This window comes from Mobula birostris, chromosome 2 (assembly GCF_030028105.1).
Source record: "Mobula birostris isolate sMobBir1 chromosome 2, sMobBir1.hap1, whole genome shotgun sequence".
Taxonomy (NCBI): Eukaryota; Metazoa; Chordata; class Chondrichthyes; order Myliobatiformes; family Myliobatidae; genus Mobula; species Mobula birostris.
This window is the reverse complement of record NC_092371.1, coordinates 230,671,864-230,685,307: the sequence shown is the minus strand read 5'-3', so window position 1 is coordinate 230,685,307 and position 13,444 is coordinate 230,671,864. Positions and strand designations below refer to the sequence as shown.

At 40.4% G+C, this 13,444-nt stretch overlaps 1 protein-coding gene across 2 annotated transcripts in view; it reads left to right on the top strand.

Annotated features, from left to right (window-relative positions):
- Positions 1 to 13,444, top strand: part of LOC140210331 (synaptotagmin-like protein 2) — a 234,409-nt gene that overhangs the window by 60,954 nt on the left and 160,011 nt on the right. The window lies entirely within an intron of this gene.

The window sequence follows — 13,444 nt, the reverse complement described above, 5'->3', positions numbered from 1 at the left end:
GTTTTTGGATCATTGGGACCTCTTTTGGCGCAGGCGTGACCTGTACAAAAAGGACGGGTTACACTTGAATCCTAGGGGGACCAATATCCTGGCAGGGAGATTAACGGGGGCTACTGAGGTGACTTTAAACTAGAATGGTTGGGGGGTGGGAATCAAATTAAAGAGGCTAGGCGAGAGGAGGTTAGTTCACAACAGGGGGATGGGAACCAGTGCAGGGAGACAGAGGGGTGTAAAGTGAGGGTAGAAGCAAAAAGTACTAAGGAGAAAAGTAAAAGTGGCAGGCCGACAAATCCAGGGCAAGCATTAAAAAGGGCCACTTTTCAGCATAATTGTATAAGGGCTAAGAGAGTTGTAAAAGAGCGCCTGAAGGCTTTGTGTGTCAATGCAAGGAGCATTCGTAATAAGGTGAATGAATTGAAAGTGCAGATTGTTATTAATGATTATGATATAGTTGAGATCACAGAGACATGGCTCCAGGGTGACCAGGGATGGGAGCTCAACATTCAGGGATATTCAATATTCAGGAGGGATAGACATGAAGGAAGGGGAGGTGGGGTGGCGTTGCTGGTTAAAGAAGAGATTAACGCAATAGAAAGGAAGGACATAAGCCGGGAAGATGTGGAATCGATATGGGTAGAGCTGCGTAACACTAAGGGGCAGAAGACGCTGGTGGGAGTTGTGTACAGGCCACCTAACAGTAGTAGTGAGGTCGGAGATGGTATTAAACAGGAAATTAGAAATGTGTGCAATAAAGGAACAGCAGTTATAATGGGTGACTTCAATCTTCATGTAGATTGGGTGAACCGAATTGGTAAAGGTGCTGAGGAAGAGGATTTCTTGGAATGTATGCGGGATGGTTTTTTGAACCAACATGTCGAGGAATCAACTAGAGAGCAGGCTATTCTGGACTGGGTTCTGAGCAATGAGGAAGGGTTAATTAGCAATCTTGTCGTGAGAGGCCCCTTGGGTAAGAGTGACCATAATATGGTGGAATTCTTCATTAAGATGGAGAGTGACATAGTTAATTCAGAAACAAAGGTTCTGAACTTAAAGAGGTAACTTTGAAGGTATGAGACGTGAATTAGCTAAAATAGACTGGCAAATGACACTTAAAGGATTGACGGTGGATATGCAATGGCAAGCATTTAAAGGTTGCATGGATGAACTACAACAATTGTTCATCCCAGTTTGGCAAAAGAATAAATCAAGGAAGGTAGTGCACCCGTGGCTGACAAGAGAAATTAGGGATAGTATCAATTCCAAAGAAGAAGCATACAAATTAGCCAGAGAAAGTGGCTCACCTGAGGACTGGGAGAAATTCAGAGTTCAGCAGAGCAGGACAAAGGGCTTAATTAGGAAGGGGAAAAAAGATTATGAGAGAAAACTGGCAGGGAACATAAAAACGGACTGTAAAAGCTTTTATAGATATGTAAAAAGGAAAAGACTGGTAAAGACAAATGTAGGTCCCCTGCAGACAGAAACAGGTGAATTGATTATGGGAAGCAAGGACATGGCAGACCAATTGAATAATTACTTTGGTTCTGTCTTCACTAAGGAGGACATAAATAATCTTCCAGAAATAGTAGGGGACAGAGGGTCCAGTGAGATGGAGGAACTGAGCGAAATACATGTTAGTAGGGAAGTGGTGTTAGGTAAATTGAAGGGATTGAAGGCAGATAAATCCCCAGGGCCAGATGGTCTGCATCCTAGAGTGCTTAAGGAAGTAGCCCAAGAAATAGTGGATGCATTAGTGATAATTTTTCAAAACTCGTTAGATTCTGGACTAGTTCCTGAGGATTGGAGGGTGGCTAATGTAACCCCACTTTTTAAAAAAGGAGGGAGAGAGAAACCGGGGAATTATAGACCGGTTAGCCTAACGTCGGTGGTGGGGAAACTGCTGGAGTCAGTTATCAAGGATGTGATAACAGTACATTTGGAAAGCGGTGAAATGATCGGACAAAGTCAGCATGGATTTGTGAAAGGAAAATCATGTCTGACGAATCTCATAGAACTTTTTGAGGATGTAACTAGTAGAGTGGATAGGGGAGAACCAGTGGATGTGGTATATTTGGATTTTCAAAAGGCTTTTGACAAGGTCCCACACAGGAGATTAGTGTGCAAACTTAAAGCACACGGTATTGGGGGTAAAGTATTGGTGTGGGTGGAGAATTGGTTAGCAGACAGGAAGCAAAGAGTGGGAATAAACGGGACCTTTTCAGAATAGCAGGTGGTAACTAGTGGGGTACCGCAAGGCTCAGTGCTGGGACCCCAGTTGTTTACAATATATATTAATGACTTGGATGAGGGAATTAAATGCAGCATCTCCAAGTTTGCGGATGACACGAAGCTGGGTGGTGGTGTTGGCTGTGAGGAAGATGCTAAGAGGATGCAGGGTGACTTGGATAGGTTGGGTGAGTGGGCAAATTCATGGCAGATGCAATTTAATGTGGATAAATGTGAGGTTATCCACTTTGGTGGCAAAAATAGGAAAACAGATTATTATCTGAATGGTGGCCGATTAGGAAAAGGGGAGGTGCAACGAGACCTGGGTGTCATTATACACCAGTCATTGAAAGTGGGCATGCAGGTACAGCAGGCGGTGAAAAAGGGGAATGGTATGCTGGCATGCTGGCATTTATAGCGAGAGGATTCGAGTACAGGAGGAAGGAGGTACTACTGCAGTTGTACAAGGCCTTGGTGAGACCACACCTGGAGTATTGTGTGCAGTTTTGGTCCCCTAATCTGAGGAAAGACATCCTTGCCATAGAGGGAGTACAAAGAAAGTTCACCAGATTGATTCCTGGGATGGCAGGACTTTCATATGAAGAAAGACTGGATGAACTGGGCTTGTACTCGTTGGAATTTAGAAGATTGAGGGGGGATCTGATTGAAACGTATAAAATCCTAAAGGGATTGGACAGGCTAGATGCAGGAAGATTGTTCCCGATGTTGGGGAAGTCCAGAACGAGGGGTCACAGTTTGAGGATAAAGGGGAAGCCTTTTAGGACCGAGATTAGGAAAAACTTCTTCACACAGAGAGTGGTGAATCTGTGGAATTCTCTGCCACAGGAAACAGTTGAGGCCAGTTCATTGGCTATATTTAAGAGGGAGTTAGATATGGCCCTTGTGGCTACGGGGGTCAGGGGGTATGGAGGGAAGGCTGGGGCGGGGTTCTGAGTTGGATGATCAGCCATGATCATAATAAGTGGTGGTGCAGGCTCGAAGGGTCGAATGGCCTACTCCTGCACCTACTTTCTATGTTTCTATGTTTCTATATCATTGCAGTTTTGTTCAGTAATTTTGTGGTAAGATTTGTAGTTTGGTGGTTAGGTGTAATTTATGGTATAATCAATTGCCAAGATGATTCAATATAATTAACAGTTGTACACTATGTTGTATGAAACGATCTACAACCCTAGTCTTTCCATTTTTAGTTGTAAATGATGCAAAAATAAATGTCTGTAAAACTAAATTCAATCCCTTACAATTGTGCATGTAAAATTTAATCACAGCTCTATAATTAGCCAATAAAAGTTTGTAAAGAAATATGATGTTTCTATTCTCATAGATCTGAACTAATAACAATTTTAACTGTTCTCTTGAACACAAACAGCTGCGATCAGTTCAATGCTGCTATGTAATCTTTCACATCCACATTGAACTGTATCTGCCACCTACTGGCCAAGGCGTCATTCCTGGTTTAAGAAAATAAACGATTTCCTGTTCTGCATTCACAGAGATTTTCATGAGAATTATTGGAGAGATGTTCATATCTCTTTTGGTCATTCATAAGGATATTTCTCAACTTTTTCATTTCTTCAGGAATTCCTTCCATGTTAGTTAAACCTGCAAGATAGGTACTGATAATATGATATGGTCACTCAAGATTGAGAGCCCCTTCTCACTGCCACCATCAGGGAGCAGGTAGGGGAGCCTGAAGACACATGCTTCATATTTTAGGAATGGCTTCTTCCCCTCTGCCATCAGATATCTGAATATTCTATTTACACTACCTCACTACTGCTCATTGGGACTATTTTTATTGATACAGAGTAATTTTGTGCCTTGCAATGTACTGCTGACACATAATAACAAATTTCATATCATATGTCAGTGATAATAAACTTGACCACCCTCTTCAGTGTGAAAAATGTTAATATATAATCTTTTCTTTCCCCTTGCAGTCATTGCTCTCTGACATTGCCTTTGATAATCTAATCCCCAAAAGGCCTTTTTTGCACCTGCCTTGTCACTAACACATATCTTGTACTTTCCTTCTACTCCTGAAGCTTATTTTCTCTCACGCATATTCATTAACTCTGCATTGAGTTGATTTGTTATTGATCTACTGTAAGGAGTAAATTAAAGCAGCCATTTTGGGACGTGGGAAGAAACTGAAACATCTGGTGGAGGCCAACATGATCATTGACTCAAAGTGCAAATTTGACACAGGCAACATCAGGATCAGGTCGGGATCAAGTCTGGCTTGCTAGACACTAGTTGGGAACTAACTGCTGCACCCCTTTATTTCCCATTAGGTCCATGGTCCCCAAGTCAATCCTAAACAATCCCTCTTGATTGCTAGCCAATACACCAGACCTGGAATATATCCAGTTGTTAGGGTCTCTGGCCAATATTTTCTGATTGTGTATATCTATTATTGGCACTTTCATCTAGTGTCAGATAAAATGACAAAAAATAGTTTCCAACTAGATTTTTCAGCTTCCAAGCTTAGAAGAGTTGTGATCTCTTCCAGTTAAAATCAATGTTTAAATTTAAATTATGCCTTTGACTACGAAGTCACAATCTTCAGACCCTCGGGTTTGAAACATTTCCTTTTGTCAGCCATGATCTCAATAATTTAACAACCTTATGTACTCAATTTCTAATTGATACTGAATTCAGTTCGTTCATCAGCCCTGGAGTTTGCAGGAAATCGTCTCTTTAATCACCAATCAATCATCAAATATCTCACTCTCTTGTTCAGATGTCTTAAGGTATGCTCCGCTCTACCTGTTAAATTTTCAAGCCCCATAATCCTTCAAGAAATTATATTTCTCCAGCAAAGGCACACACTAGGTCCCAGAGTAGATGGCAGTAGGTGTAAGGCGCTCCTTCCCTCTGCTAGCCTGTGTAGCACCTGCTTAGTACACCCTCCCCATCTCAATTGGGGTTGCATGAAGCCATGGGAGCAGGTGGTGGATGGTCATATGAGCAGCTGGTGCATATCACAAGTCCTGGTTATGTGACCACTGATGCCAGGCACAGAATCACTGAAGAGAATTGATAATGGCTGGGATCACCCGTTTTGTAAAGACGCTGCCCAGAAGAAGGCAATGGAAAACCACTCTGTGGAAAAATTTGACAAGAACAATCATGGTCATGGAAAGACCATAATCACCCACGTCATACGACATGGCTCATAACAAACGAGCTACTATAAAATTCCTTTGGGCAATCATAATGTGTGATATACAATAAATGCATATTGTTATTGTCTGTTAAGATAAGTTAATTATTTTCTGGGATCGTTACCAGCTAATTAGTAACACATTTACAATTGTAGTTAGTTGTTACGAAGAAAAGTTTAATCAGATTCTGCACAATACATTAACTCTTGAACCTCATCAGCTTGCAATGTTTAATTAACATGGCTTTCTGAGAACATGGCTGCAAATGCTGAAAACTTCTGTAAATGAATTCAATACAAATTTTTCTTCAATTTCCTGTTCACTTACTCCACCACATTGACTGTATTTTTTTCCTTGAAATGGGACCTGTGACTATTGATCTATTTTGGACTGAAGTGTATTAGTATGTTTTGAAAGTACCTAATGATGTAACTGTACTGTTTTCTTAACAACAGTGTCTCTTTATGCATAAGCAATGGCTATCTGTATGAAATATTGACTACATTAATCTAGCCGATCATGCCAATAATTTTGGAGAAAAATGAGTTTGTGCTCTTTCTCAAGCGCTCACCTGCGAGGTTTCTGAAATAATTAGTTTCCAGGTATGCATTGCGATCCCGTTTTTAGCTACATCTCTAAACATACCTTCTCTCAATGGGCTGCAGCCTACACTTAAGTGGCATTCAGACTGTCCATTTTTTCCTGCGCTTCCCTTAGCAGGCTACCAATAAATAGCAGCAGCAGTCTGCACGTAATCAAAACGAGCACTGCTACATTGCAGCATAGAGGAGATGCTTAAATTATTTAATTAACAAAATCCTTTGGAATGGCTTGAGACAGTGAAAGGTTCTCGATAAATGCGAATTCTTGCATCGGGGAATAAAACCAGCATTAGGTCTGAAAATGTACCTGGGTGGATTCTTTCCCCTTAAGTTGTTCTAAGTGTATTTCTTACCTGAAAACTTTTTAAATTAAGTAGAACTTAGAATGTTTCGTGGGTTGTTGGCTGGTGCGGCTTGAGGGGCTGGAAAGGTCCACTCCACTTTATATTTTATACTTTATTGTCGCCAATCAGTTGGTACTAGAACGTACAATCATCACAGCGATATTTGATTTTGCGCTTCACACTCCCTGGATTACAAATATTAAATACTATAAATATTAAAAATAGTTAAAATTAGTAAATATTAAAAATTTAAATTATAAATCATAAATAGAAAACAGAAAAAATGGGAAGTAAGGTAGTGCAAAAAAACCGAGAGGCAGGTCCGGATATTTGGAGGGTACGGCCCAGATCCGGGTCAGGATCAGTTCAGCAGTCTTATCACAGTTAGAAAGAAGCTGTTCCCAAATCTGGCCGTACGAGTCTTCAAGCGTCTGAACCTTCTGCCGGAGGGAAGAGGGACGAAAAGTGTGTTGGCTGGGTGGGTCGTGTCCTTGATTATCCTGACAGCACTGCTCTGACAGCGTGTGGTGTAAAGTGAGTCCACGGACAGAAGATTGGTTTGTGTGATGTGCTGCGCCGTGTTCATGATCTTCAGCAGCTTTTTCTGGTCTTGGACAGGACAACTTCCATACCAGGTTGTGATGAACCCTAGAAGAATGCTTTCTATAGTGCACCTATAAAAATTAGTGAGGGTTTTAGGGGACAGGCCAAATTTCTTTAGTTTTCTCAGGAAGTAAAGGCGCTGGTGGGCCTTCTTGGCAGTGAGCTCTGCTTGGTTGGACCAAGTCAGGTCATTTGTGATATTGACCCTGAGGAACTTAAAGCTTTTGACCTGTTCCACTTGCGCGCCACCGATGTAAATGGGGTCGTGCAGTCCGCTACTCCTTCTGAAGTCAACAACCAATTCCTTCATCTTGCTGATGTTGAGGGATAGGTTATTGTCTTCACACCATGCCACCAGGTTCTTAATTTCCCCTCTGTACTCAAACTCATCATTACCCGAGATACGGCATCTCTAAATAAAATGTATACAAATAAACAGGATCAGAACTTCTACTATTAAAATAGATCTGGATAGTAAACTGAAAGTTATAGTGCATTTTGTATTTTTATAGGTCTAATAAATCTAATATACAGGGGCAGCTCTTGTCTCCTAATGCTTCTATTTACACTGGGACTTACCTGAACTTTTCATCAGAAATCCTGGCTTCCAGTACTGATCTCAACCTATGTGGGCAGTGGTATCTTCAGCCTCAAAGCCACCAACTAAAGATCCCCTTTTCAGCTCTTTATCATCTAGCTAGCAGCTGATCAACAGCACAGAACCAGGGACTCACAGACATTCGTAGAACGTAGAACAGCATAGGACAGGAACAGGCTCTTCAGCTCACCATGTTGTGCTGAACCAGCTAAAAAGTAAATCAAACACACCCAAACACTAATCCTTCCTACCTACACATTGTCCACATCCCTCCATCTATCTCACATACCCATGCCTTCTAAATGTCTCTTAAAAGCTCTAATCTTTTTGCCTCTGTCACCCATACCTACCAGATAGAGCATTCCAGGCATCGACCAGTCTCTGAGTAAAAACGTAGCTCTTCTTTGCAATGTTCCTGTTGTGGCATAAGCTTCAGCTGAGGTTAGTAAAGTGTCTGACAGGTAGGTTCAGGTTGGTGGCAGAAATATCAAACAAAATATAACAAGGTTACTACTGATCAGTTTCCTCAAATATATTTTGAGCAACAGATTATGTGAGAATGGCCTTTCTGTCCCTTCCTGAATATATAATATTTTGTTATCCTTGCAATTATTTGAAGTTTCAGCCTATGGTTTCAAAGTTTAGTTTGTGTTTAATTTCTGCAAATTTGACTGGGGGGCATTAGGAACAGCACAGAATTAAGACGATGGCAAATTCATATTCAGCTTTTAATAATCAATAGGTAAATGAGAACTGAAAATGTACAATTTCTTCCCTAGATGTTTTGGAATATCTAGCAACTATTGCAGTGTTATGGTTGTGATCATTTTCTTGCCCTCTTAAAATAACTATGCAAATAAGTATGCAAGTAGACTATAACAATGCCGATCTGAAATTTTGAAGAACTCCATCTTAAGTATTAGGGCAGTGTTCTGTAATATGTATAGGAATGGTTATTAAATTGACTGCTCATTAAGTACCAATTAAGTTTGAAAGATGAGTTTTCCAAATGGTATTAGGAGACATTTAACAATGATCTTTATGAGAAGTTTTGATTGTTAGCCATTAATATTCTGTCTCTCCACAGGCTTATTAAAATAAAGGGAAGATCTGCGCTAAACTGTATTGTTCGTGCTAACGCTTATTAAAATACTTCTCGCAACTCATTTGAAAATGTTGAATCAAGCTTTTTATTTAAAGGCACTTCACATTATGTAGCAACACATACAAAGTGCTGGGGGAACTCAGCAGGCTAGGCAGCATCTATGGAAAAGAGTAAATAGTTGACGTTTCAGGCTGAGATCCTTCTTCAGGACTGAAGAAGGGCCTTTTGTGTGTGTTGCTTTGGATTTCCAGTATCTCCTGGGTTTGTGACTTAAAGTCACATGGATTTTTAGCCTCAGTGTTCCCTAGCTTCCCTCTTTAGAAGAGTGAACAATGGGCTCGGTTTGCGAAGACACCACTGTCTTATAAACTAAAGAGTAGATTATTCATTTCACCAAAAAGAAATGACTATTCTAAGAAAAATTGAAGTAAATATAGTTCTTATTCAATCATTTTTGGTCTCTTGTTCCTTTCAGATTTGTAATCCCTTTACATCCCCATACCTTCTTTTCACCCACTCAAATCTACAACTGGCAATCTAATATCAGGGATATCTAGATTGCATGCCTTATTTCTACATTCACAAAAGCAAAATTGCATAAGCGTCAATAGTTAAATTGTAGGCCAGCAGCAAGGCTGGTTCACTTTATTCTCCAGAGGAGGTCCCAACTGTAAAGAAGAAAAACAATATTTCTTTTCTTTTTTTTTTTGGTAGGCTATATTAAAAAGGTAGGATTTGTCAACCTGAAGTTGTTCAATGTAAAGTTAAACAGAAAAACACAGAAATTTTAACTAAATGCAGATATCATCTTTGACTTTGTTTCCGAAATCAATTGATTTAATTTTGACCCAACGGTACTTTGTAAAATGCATTCTTACCATTTTATATTTAATGTTTGGTGTCTGTTGAATCAGTTGCCATACCTTTACTGACCTAGTGGAATTCTGCACCATTTCTTCTCTAACGTGTGATAAAAAATGCTCACTACCTGAACATGAAGAACAGTTTTTTTTGCAATCATGTATATGCAAAATGCAAGGTTTAAAAGCCTAAAATTTACTAGTATAATGGACTGATATTTTTTGTTGTACGTACACCAATCTCAGTTGGCTACATGTAAATCTGCTGTCTTACAAGATGAACCCTGATTTAGGCAACCTTTACTCTTCTCAGAAAAGGTGGAGCTTAATAAATATCTAGATAATTTCTGCTCTAACATGTAATAAAAAACTCTCACTACCTAAATATGGAGAACACATTTTTTAAACAATTATATATATATACACAAAGTGCAACGTGTAAAGGCTTAAAATTTACTAGTACAATGGAATGATATCTTTTGTTGTACGCTAATCTTGTTGAAACCCAAGGGTTTGTATTTGTGTATGTCAACGCTCCCATTGTTCCCTCCTCAGTATGCCTATCAATTGTGGGTGACTTGCAGAGAATGCAGTCACTTTCAGAAAATCTCTTAGAGACTTGTGCTTATTTAAGTGATTTCAGATAATGGGTAAATATGTTAGTGTAAGTGATAGCTATTTTTGGCTGGTAGAGACTTGACTGCCTTCTCTTTGATATGTGCTGCTGGATCCACTGAAACTCCGTGCAGCTGCCTCAGAGGCTTTGTGGAGGAAGGCCATGATCTAGAGTCATGTTCTGCAGCTGGACGATGAGAAGCTGGGTTCTATGTAACAGCCTCCATAATTCTTTACTGATCATTATAAGACCATAAGATATAGGAGCAGGAGTAGGCCATTCAGCCCATCAAATCTGCTTCGCCATTCAATCATGGGTTGATCCAATTCTTCCAGTCATCCCCACTCCCCTGTCTTCTCCCCATACCCTTTGATGCCCTGGCTAATCAAGAACCTATCTATCTCTGCCTTAAATGCACCCAATGACTTGGCTTCCACAGCCGCTCATGGCAACAAATTCCACAGGCTTACCACCCTCTGACTAAAGTAATTTCTCTGCATCTCTGTTTTAAATGGATGTCCTTCAATCCTGAAGTCATGCGCTCTTGTCCTAGACTCCCCTACCATGGGAAATAACTTTGCCATATCTAATCTGTTCGGGCCTTTTAACATTTGGAATGTTTCTATGAGATTCCCCCTCATTCTCCTGAACTCCAGGGAATACAGCACAAGAGCTGCGAGACGTTCCTCATACGATAACACTTTCATTCCTGGAATCATTCTCATGAATCTTCTCTGAACCCTCTCCAATATCAGTATATCCTTTCTAAAATAAGGAGCCCGAAACTGCACACAATACTCCAAGTGTGGTCTCATGAGTGCCTTATACAGCCCCAACATCACATCCCTGCTTTTATATTCTATACCTCTAGAAATGAGTGCCAATATTGCATTCGCTTCTTCACCACTGACTAAACCTGGAGGTTAACCCTTAAGGTATCCTGCATAAGGACTCTGGATTTTGAATTCTCTCTCCATTTAAATAATAGTCTGCCCATTTATTTCTTCCACCAAAGTGCATGACCACACAATTTCCAAAATTGTATTTCATTTGCCACTTCTTTGCCCATTCCCCTAAACTATCTAAATCTCTCTGCAGGCTCTCTGTTTTCTCAACACTACCCGCTCCTCCACCTATCTTTGTATCATTGGCAAATTTAGCCACAAATCCATTAATCCCATAGTCAAAATCATTGACATACATCGTAAAAAAGCAGTGGTTTCAACATCGACCCCTGTGGAACTCCACTTGTAACTGGCAGCCAGCTAGAATAGAATCCCTTTATTCCCACTCTCTGTTTTCTGCTGACCAGCCAATGCTCCACCCATGCTAGTAACTCTCCTGTAATTCCATGGGCTCTTATCTTGCTAAGCAGCCTCATGTGCGGCACTTTGTCAAAGGCCTTCTGAAAATCCAAGTACACCACATTGACTGCATCTCCTTTGTCTTGTAATTTCCTCAAAAAATTACAGTAGGTTAGTCAGGCAGGATTTTCCTTTCAGGAAACCATGCTGGCTTTGGCCTATTTTGTCATGTGCTTCCAGGAATTCCACAATCTTATCCCTAACAATTGATTCCAACAACTTCCCAATCACTAATGTCAGGCTAACAAGTCTATAGTTTTGTTTCAGCTGCCTCCCACCCTTCTTAAATAGTGGAGTAACATTTGCAATTTTCCAGTCATCTGGCACAATGCCAGAATCCATAAATTCTTGAAAGATCATTGTTAATGCCTCCGCAATCTCTCTAGCTACATCTTCAGAACCTGAGGGTGTATTCCATCAGGTCCAGGAGATTTATCAGACCATTAAGCTTCCTGAGCACCTTCTCAGTCATAATTTTCTCTGCACCTACTTCACTTCCCTGACACTCTTGAATGTCCGGTATACTGCAGATGTCTTCCACTGTGAAGACTGATGCAAAACACACATTCAGTTCCACTGCCATCTCTGCGTCTCTCATTACAATATTTCCAGTGTTATTTTCTATTGGTCCTATATCTACCCTCAACTTTCTTTTCCTTCCTAGTGACTTTCTTTGTTTCCTTCTGCAAGTATTTAAAGGCTTCCCAATCCTCTATGTTCCCACTAACTTTTGCTTTTACTGTGGCTCTGACTTCATGTCCTTCTTCCTTTTGAAGAAAGATGGTAGTGTCCTTCTTATTCGAAAATGTCTTCTTATTTGGTATATATCTGTCTTGCACTTCCCTCAAAACTCCAGCCATTACTGCTCTGTTGTCCTTCCTGCTAGTGTCTCTTTCTAGTCAACCTTGGCCAGTTCCCCTCTCATGCTATTGTAATTTCCTTTATTCCATTGAAATACCGACACATTGGAATTTAGTTTCTCCTTCTCAGATTTCAAAGTGAACTCGATCATATTGTGATCACTGTTCCCTTAGGGCTCCTTAACCTTAAAGATCTCTTATCACCTCCGGATCATTGCACAACACCCAATCCAGCACAGCTGATCCCCTAGTGGGCTCAACAACATGCTGTTCTAAAAAGCCATCCCTTAAACATTCTACAAATTCTCTCTCTTGAGGTCCAGTATTGACCTGGTTTCCCAATCCATATTCATGTTAAAATCCTCAACGATTATCATGACATTGCCTTTCTGAACTTTCCTTCATCCAAGTTTCAGAGATGGCCACAGTGTCATACTTGCCAATCTGTAGCTGAATTTCAAGATCGTCCATTTTATTTCTTATGCTGCGTGCATTCAAATACAACACTTTCAGTCCAGTATTTGTTGCTTTTTGTTTTAACTGCACCACACCTCTATTGCCCTGTAACTCATCCCACTGGCTGTGATTATGCCTCATCTCCTGCCTGTTCTTTCTATCATCTCTGTTGCACGCTATCTTTGAGTTATTTCTGTTTTCCCCGTCATCAGGACTATCATTCTCGTGAATCTTTTCTGAACCTTCTCAGTGGTAATTTTCACTGCACATTATTTAAGGAAGAAACATGTGGCATTAGCACATTGAAAATGTATGCATGTTATTTATTTATTTATTTATTTATTTATTTATTTTTATTGAGATATAGTGCAGAACAGGCCTTTTCATCCTTACAAGCCATACAGCCCAGCAATCCCCCAATTTATACCTAATCAAATCACAGTACAATCTACAATGACCAATTGACTTACCAACTGGTACATCTTTGGACTGTGGGAGGAAACCGCAGCGGTCACTTAGAGAATGTACAAACAGGCAATGGCAGGAATTGAACCTGGGTCACCTGCACTGTAAAGTGTTGTGCTAACCACTGCACTACCGTGGTTGCCCTCTTCCAATGAACAGA